Genomic DNA, 7874 nt, shown 5'->3' with positions numbered 1-7874 from the left:
TCTCTTTTTTTGCTCTTTAATGGTGGTAGGATAAAAGGAATGCTTGAAATTTGAGCTGCATTTAGGAGCTTATTTATGGACAATTCCATACGGGTCCTTTGAATTTCACTCAATGGAGTTAGGAGAAGAGAAACAGATGGAAACCTGCTACACGCCTACACCATTTACCAAAGAAAATAGAAAAAAAAAAAAAAAAAAAAAAAAACCTTTAAAAAAAAATTGTTACTCTTTGGCTCTTTGCTTCTCACTTTGTTAGGGAACTAGATCATTGATGGTATGAGAAGGTAGTTAATTGGAAATCTCTTATTTTCTGATTTCTCTATGTTTGCATAGCTGTTTCTTTTTCTTTCATTGAATTGGAAATCTCTTCTTATTTTTTCTCTGTTTATACAGCTGTTTCTTCCTTCTTCTTTTTTCAATGAATTGGAAATCTCCTCTTATATCCTCTTATATTCTCTCTTTTCTTGCTCTTTAATGGTGGTAGGATAAAAGGAATGCTTGAGATTTGAGCTGCATTTAGGAGCTTATTTATGGACAATTCCATATGGGTCCTTTGAATTTCACTCAATGGAGTTAGGAAAAGAGAAATAGATGGAAACCTGCTACACGCCTACACCATTTACCAAAGAAAATAGAAAAAAAAAAAAAAACCCTTAAAAAAAAAATTGTTACTCTTTGCTTCTCACTTTATTAGGGAACTAGATCATTGATGGTATGGAAGGTAGTTAATTGGAAATCTCTTATTTTCTGATTTCTCTATGTTTGCATAGCTGTTTCTTTTTCTTTCATTGAATTGGAAATCTCTTCTTATTTTTTCTCTGTTTATACAGCTGTTCCTTCCTCTCCCCTTTTCAATGAATTGGAAATCTCCTCTTATATCCTCTTATATTCTCTCTTTTCTTGCTCTTTAATGGTGGTAGGATAAAAGGAATGCTTGAGATTTGAGCTGCATTTAGGAGCTTATATATGGACAATTCCATATGGGTCCTTTGAATGTCACTCAATGGAGTTAGGAGAAGAGAAACAGATAGAAACCTGCTACACGCCTACACCATTTACCAAAGAAAATAGAAAAAAAAAACCTTTAAAAAAAAATTGTTACTCTTTGCTTCTCACTTTGTTAGGGAACTAGATCATTGATGGTATGAGAAGGTAGTTAATTGGAAATCTCTTATTTTCTGATTTCTCTACGTTTGCACAGCTGTTTCTTTTTCTTTCATTGAATTGGAAATCTCTTCTTATTTTTACTCTGTTTATACAGCTGTTTCTTCCTTGTTTTTTTTTCAATGAATTGGAAATCTCCTCTTATTTTCTCTCTGTTTATACAGCTATTTCTTCCTTTCTTCTTTTCCCCTCTTTAATGGAAGTAGGATAAAGGAATTCTTCAAATTTTAACTGCATTTAGGAGCTTATTTATGGAAAATTGGAGATAGGTGCTTTGGATTTCACCCATTAGAGTGAAGGGAAGAGAGAATAAGCTATAGGGGTGCAACTTGGGTCGGGCTCAACCCGAACCCGACAGGGTCAACCTGTTTTTTTGCCGGGTTGGGTTGGGTTTTTCCGGGTCGGGATTTTGTAACCCGATTTGCAAATCGGGTTGGGTCGGGTTGGGGTACCGGGCAACCCGATCCGAATTGTAACCCGGCTTATTTTGTTAAGTTTTTTTATTTTTTCAACTTTTTACCATTTTAGGCTTTATTTCATAGAGTTTTAGACATTTTTGGGAAAGTGGCCCACACAACACAACAAAAACAAATAATTATTGGTGACTTTATTTCATAGACTTTTAGACATTTTTGTGGCCCACATAACACAACAAAAACAAATAACTTTATTTCATTGAGTTTTTAGACATTTTTGTGGCCCACACAACACAAAAAAAACAAATAACTTTATTTGATAGAGTTTATAGACATTTTTGTGAGTGAAAACTGATTATTGGTGACTCACAATTGGTTTTCAAAATCCAAAACAACCCGGCTTGAGGTGGTTAGTGTCATCAACCAAATGACCAATAAACTTATACAACTAATCAGGCCATAACTCAACAACTATTGGTACCTTATCAAATTGGGTCAACCCGACCCAGCGCAACCTGAATTGGAAATACCCGACCCGAATTGCACCCCTAATAAGCTAGAAATCTGCTACTCCATTCACCAAAGATAAAAGAAAAAAAAATCCTCTTTTTCCTTCTTGTTTCTTCTTCAAATTCTATGGTCATTATCACAAGAGAAAAGTCTCCTGTATTGGCAGTAGCACAACATATATTTTGTTTTACTTATTTGAATTGAAAGCCCTAGTGCGGGATTTTTTGTTGTTAGGTCGAGGGATGAGAAGACATGCCTCGTGCAAAGCACATGACACTGCCATGCTTTGCTGGCTGTGGCTGTGGCTGTATTTTGCTACCATGTTGTATCTTTGTCTGTCACATGTGCAGAAATCAGGTCTTGTTGGCCTTTTTAGCTGTCGTCTTCCTCATTTTCTTCTCTATTTGGATCTCAAGTTGTTGAATCTCACATCTATGTTTTTGGAATCATGCTCCACATATGGAATTTGGATATTTTAATGGAGATGTTGGGGCGTTGGGCATTGTAGAGAGGGTTTTTTATAAAAATATTAGACATGTCGGGAGTTTTATTAAATTATAGTAGCATTACATCTCACCAATGTTTGTTTTATCACTAAGTTTAAACTAGTGACAGTGAGCTCACTATCCAAATGGTCATTAAAAAAGGCTACTGATATCCGATATTGTTTTGATAACCCATTGCTATCACTCATCTTGTCTTTTATTATTTAAACAGCTGTCAAAGTTTGTCAAAGGTTACAGTCGACTCAAAAAACCAAATGATAAGCTGAACATTTATTTATTAAAACATGGTAGTGCCAATATTAGTAGCTTTAAAATAGCTTCTTAGAGGGGGGTGGTGAAATAACAAGTTACTCCAAAAGCTTAAGCTGTTAGAGTAGGTGTTATTTAATCATTTATAATACTTCAATGCTCTGTGTTAGGGTTTGATATTTGCTCAAATTTGTACCTGAGTGTGAACGGTCCGGATGGGCAATCCTGGGCAATACTTCTTCTAAGGGTGTACGTTGACCTGTATCATGCACCCAGAGACAAGGTTAAGGGCCACCTAAAGTCGGAACTCTGGGGGACCCTTTGACACTCAAATTAGATCGAGTCACTAGGAGAAAAAGGAGAACTGGAATGTACAGGGTGGTGGCGCACCTGAGGAGGTTTTCTTACCCTCACCTTAAAATACGAAGGGTTTTCTGTATGTTATGGAGTTCTCCTGTGCTTTTCCTCACTGTGAGGAGGGATCTCTCTTTGGATGGAGGGTGTCCCCCCTTTGTATATGCGGGAGTTCCAGTTTCCTGGGCGCGATGTTCCTGAATGGATCTTTTCACAAACAATATGGCAGACAATCTTGATGTGATTTGTTCGCTCATTAAAAACAGAAGGCTGCAATGTGCTAGGCTGCCTTGTTGTCACAATATAAATAGGCAGGTTGAGGATGAGTGATATCGAGATCATACAGGAGATAGAAAAGTCAAGTAGGTTCGCTGTGACACCTCGATCCCACTGTGTAAATATTGCCCAGTTCTGGGTTTTTCCACGCTCCTCGGTTTTGTTTTCCAATAGCACTAACCGTGCCCGACCCACTCTGTGGGGCCTGCCCTTTGGAGATGCTGAAAACGTGTCTACACAGGAAAAGGGAGAATTTACATATATAGCCCATAAACTTTTCCTCCCTTTCCGATGTGGAATCTTACATTCACAACACGTGGTGGTCATGACATGATATTCGGCTTCCCCAGAAGAACGAGACGATGGATTGTTTTGGATCCCATAAAATGGTTGAGTTGCCTAACCTATAATGGAGATACGACTTGTGGGTTAACTGGCCCAATCAGAGTCATAGAAAGCTTGGAGGTGTAAGAGACTGGAAGAAGACTTCAAAATCCCTTGACCAGAGGTGTGCTTGAGACAGTGTGGGACGTGACGTGCGGATGATGTGGCTTGTTCATGGATTGACTCAAGATATTAACGGAATAGACAATGTAGGGTATTGTAAGATAGATAAGGTGATCAATGAGGCGACGATAACTGTATGGATCTGTAAGAGGCGGCTCGGCATCAGGGTGAAGCTTTGAGTGTTGTTCCATCTTCCATTTGGAAGCAGGACAGGATGTAAGTAAAATATGTTGGTGTTTTGGTGGGACCCACATAAAGAGTTGGACGTTTGTTTATTCTATCCCTTGCCCATATAGTGTTGTGTTTACAAAGGAGTCTCGGAGATAAATCCCAAGTTTTTGGTAAACCAAAGTGTTGGACGTGTTCTATAAATATGTGTTTTGTTTGATGGGAACACATACGTATAGCTAAAGTTAGGGTCCCTAATCTGAGAGATGAGGAGTCCCTAGGATTCCATTGATTGAGCCTTAAGGTCTTCTTAAGATTAGAAGATTTCTCCTCTTGTTCATAGCGCAGAGGTTCATGTTCGTGATTCGCCGTGATCTTCGATTCTAACCACCATGGCTGGATTTAAGTTCTGCATTAATTCCAATTAAATAAAGACTAACAGTTGGTATCAGAGACGCCCATCGGTTGTGGCGATTGATTAAAGGGTTTATTCATGAAATTCAAATCAATTTCATGCTCATCCACCCTTTTATGGTCTCAAGCTCGAATGATATAAAATTGACTTAAATCATGAAAATAAAGTTTTTTCATGAATTCATTAGTGTTCTGGTGTAGAGATGGCTAACCCACCATTAAAATCTGCAAAATTCACATTTTTTAAACAACTTTGAGGAGTCCGGAAGTTTGGATGTTGCTGGCGATGTAACCGTTCAATCTTTGATCGGCTGGTACGGATTAATATCCGGTCATCATACGGTTCCAACGCAATAGAGGGCGCTTCGATCGGACAACAGCGGTGGGAACTATTATCGAAAGAGGGAAGATCTTTGCTTTTGAATTTACTAAGAAGGAAATATGAGGTCAGCAATAGGAGGTAACAACACACTTCTGGCGGAATCGTTTTCGGCCATAATTATACAATCGACATAAACAAGCACTAAAAGAAAAGAGCCAAAACCGAGCAATGTATACCTCTTAACCAAGGTCCTGGTGGAGGAAAGCATTGTGGATATAGAGTTGATGTGGGCAAGGTTTTAAATTCCGGTTTCGGGAGTGATTTGGGTCCTCACTGAAACCGAAATTTTCAGCCGAAATCTTGAAATTTCAGGTGAAATCCACGAAATCAAATAAAACAATATTTTATTCTTGAGAAGATTTCGGAAAAACTCGGAAATTACAGGAAAGTATTATTTAACGATAAAAAATCTTCTTTTTGCGTGAAATCCCTCAAATTTCGGGGGCTCGAAATTTCGGTCCAAATTTTATGTCATTTCGGGTAAACTTGATTTCGGTTTCACTCTTGACCGAAACCCAAAATTTCGGATTTCGGTCGAAATTTAAAACCTTGGATGTGGGTGCCAATTCTCTCCAAAATTATCAACAACCTTTTGCAAGATGCTAATAGGAAAATCACTTTTATGTTCCTTCCTAAGAGACACTTATTTGGCTGCAGTCAAGTCTCATTTACATGTTGCAAATGGCAACAATAAGAGCATGGGATGCCCCTTCCACCAATAAGAGCTAAATCATTGATTTCTTTGGTCATTTATGTTATGCATGTGATGTCACCACTACTATGCGGGTTGCCTCATGATTTTCTACCACGACCATCAAGATTTTCTTCAGATCAATGGTCTCAATTTTACATAATGCTTTTCCTGGCTATCCTTGGACCAAAAAATTGGCTTCTACTATTGGAGACTTATATGGTGACCGAGCGTAAAGTCCTCTGCAGGTGTTACCACCCTTCATATTTGATCATACAGCAGGGCACTTTTTTAGAAACTGCTGGATCAAATATCAAGGGCAGTACTTTTGTCGTACTACTCACTGGACTTGATGCTCGGGCACCATATAATTTCTCTCGAGGAATGCTAAACTCGCAGGAGGGGCTCCTCTATTGTATTTCAATAGGGACGGAGGTAGGTACATACAAGGTTTTAAATTTCGACCGAAATCTGAAATTTCGGGTTTCGGTTGAGACCGAAACCGAAATGGGGTAAACTCTAAACTCGAAATGTTACAAAATTTCGAGCGAAATTTCAAAATTTTGATTGAAATTTCATTAAATTTTGGGCCAAAATTTAAGGAAAATCACCAAAAATATGGGCTTTATTAATTATTTAACATTATCCTGAAATTTCAGCCGAAATTACCGTTTCAGTTTCGGTGAGGACTGAAACGCATACCGAAACCGAAATTTAAAACCTTGGGTACATAAAGCCTGGGGGTGGCTACTGCCCCCAATGACTTGCAAAATCGCTTGAAATACAGGCAAAGTGTTTTAGGATTCAATCTATATTAGGCTGGGTAATGTAACCCCGCCCCCCAAGTGTAAATTCCTGGCTCCGCCCCTGAGTTTCAAGATGATGTGGATCCACCATTTCTCTTATTACCTTTTCACGTTGAAATATCTACTCTTTTGATCGCTTAGAACGATTCCTTAGGATATAGTTGAGGTACAAGCTGACATCTACTAAATTTAACCACTTCATGAGTAAACAAATAGGGACTGTGAGTCCCATCTCATGATGGCCCACTAGATCAAATTGTAGGTCCATGGGCACTAGCTAAAAATGATAAAAGATTAAGAAAACCAATTTGAAAACGGGATTCCGTTTGGAAAATAAAAAGGGGGTGACATCACTGTTGATTTGACCTTTTAAGGTGTATTCATTCTTTTATGGGGATTTGAGCTCCCTTAATTTGTCTTGTATTGAACGTGGCTATAATAGATACGTTACTTTATTTCGACCGAAATTTCAGTAGAAATTTTGTTTCTTCTAAAATTTTAGGAAATTCTACCAAATATCTTGATTTTTTAAATTGCTATTATTTTCCCAAATATCAAATTTTTTGTAATAAATAAAATATTTTTTAACATTTCATCGGATTTTGGTCGAAATTTCGGTTTTTGTGAGGTCCGAAATCGATACCGAAACTGAAATTTAAAACCATGCTATCAATGCCATCAACAACCTATCCAAACACCAAGAGAGAAAAAAAGAAGTGGGCAGTGATATTCCCTCCCTAAATGGATCCCTCTAACGGATATCGTTAGGATATTTTAAGGGCCGGAGGAGCTACCGTTAACTCCAAGTGCATTGAGGCCCTGTTCGTTTGGGATTATGATAACCGATAGTGAGCCCTCAAACTAATTATTGGACTCAAAATAAATGTAATTTGAGTCCATTAAGGCTCACCATCGATTGTCATAATCCCAAACGAACTGGGCCTTAAAGTTAATGATTTCTGGGAGGGTGGGGGGGTTAGGGGAATATCACTGCTGAAGAAGCCCACATGTTGATTTCCAAATCTCCATCATTTGGGAGAATATCACAGGCAAAAGAAGCCCACTCGTTGATTTCCAATTCCCCATCATCTTCCCGCTGCATTTGGAGTAGGGGTGCAACTCGGGTTGGGCAGGTTGGGTTTTCCAAAACCCTACCCTACCCGAGAATTATCTCGGGTCGGGTCGGCTCTAATTTTTTACCCCAAAACCCGAGATTCGTAAACCCGACCCTACCCAAGTAGTTTCTCAGGTCGGGGTCGGGTTATCATTTTTTAGCGTGGGATAGTGATTAATTTTAAAGATTGTAGAAAAAAAGGGCAGTGATAAATCGACTCCCCATGTGTCTTTCTCTCTCCTTTGGGTTAGAGAGAGAAAGACACATGGGGAGTTGATTTAAGATATTAGGGAGTCGATTTATCACTCCCAAAAAAA

The sequence above is a fragment of the Tasmannia lanceolata genome, unplaced genomic scaffold (genome assembly GCF_043159265.1).
Source record: "Tasmannia lanceolata isolate RefF3 unplaced genomic scaffold, GAP_Taslan_0.1 ptg000020l, whole genome shotgun sequence".
NCBI classification, from domain to species: domain Eukaryota; kingdom Viridiplantae; phylum Streptophyta; class Magnoliopsida; order Canellales; family Winteraceae; genus Tasmannia; species Tasmannia lanceolata.
Note: the sequence above shows the minus strand (reverse complement) of the source record.